Raw genomic sequence first — 952 nt, 5'->3', positions numbered from 1 at the left:
AAAATTATTTTTATATTTTTTTAAAAGGTCTTTTAAAAAGTAATCACTTAAACTTTTGTTTTTAAGTTTAACCAAACAAACTCTTGATCTTTGTATATTTCTATAAAACAATTTCAATTGATAACCTTGACCTGTATCTTGCTAAACCTTTTGTTATTTTTCCTTTAGTCCAACAAATTATTGCACTGATTAGCTAACTTTAACGAATGATAGACACCAAATAAAAACTTAAACCAATGATATAGGAGCCATCAGCCATCGGACTTTCTCCAGATAGAAGTGATGATTGGGCATGTCAATATATAATCAATTGTAATTATTTTTAAAAAAAAATCAATTGTAATTAACTAATTACATTAGAAGAAAGGAACTATGCAAAATGCAGAAAATTGATTGTGGATCGAGCATGTGAATTTAGGCACTAGTTTTAAGCAGGAAGGATACTGTGCCAAGGAGAATTTAAAACAATGTAAAGACTTCACAAAAATATGCTTTGTCGATAACTAAAGTCAGCATTTGATAAAGTTTTGTTTTTCCAAAAGTAATTTTTAGGTTTTAATTTTGGTGAAAATTCAGGTATAGTCAATTTCGCGTGAAATTAATAACTAAGAGCCGTTAGATGAAAATTTAGTCAAATAAATTTAGTCAAATTATTTAAATTATTTAACAATTCTCAGCTATTAACTTTATGTAAAGTTTACTGTACTTAAGTTTTCATCCTTAATTTTTTAAGATAGTTTTTAAAAAGTTACAGTGCTATGTATGTTTGATAAATCAAAATAAAAGTATTAATTTAGGTTGGTCGAATTCTTAATTGACTTAATTCACTGATACAACTAAGTAAGTGTAATAAATTTGAATTTTGTCTTGGTTGGTATACACTACAAGAAAACAGCTCTATTGTCACGCTTTTAAAGCGGCGAAAAGCTGAAAAAAGCGTGGCGATAGTTTT

The sequence above is a fragment of the Arachis ipaensis genome, chromosome B10 (genome assembly GCF_000816755.2).
Source record: "Arachis ipaensis cultivar K30076 chromosome B10, Araip1.1, whole genome shotgun sequence".
Taxonomy (NCBI): Eukaryota; Viridiplantae; Streptophyta; class Magnoliopsida; order Fabales; family Fabaceae; genus Arachis; species Arachis ipaensis.
The sequence above is the reverse complement of the archived record's forward strand: the minus strand, read 5'-3'. Positions refer to the sequence as shown.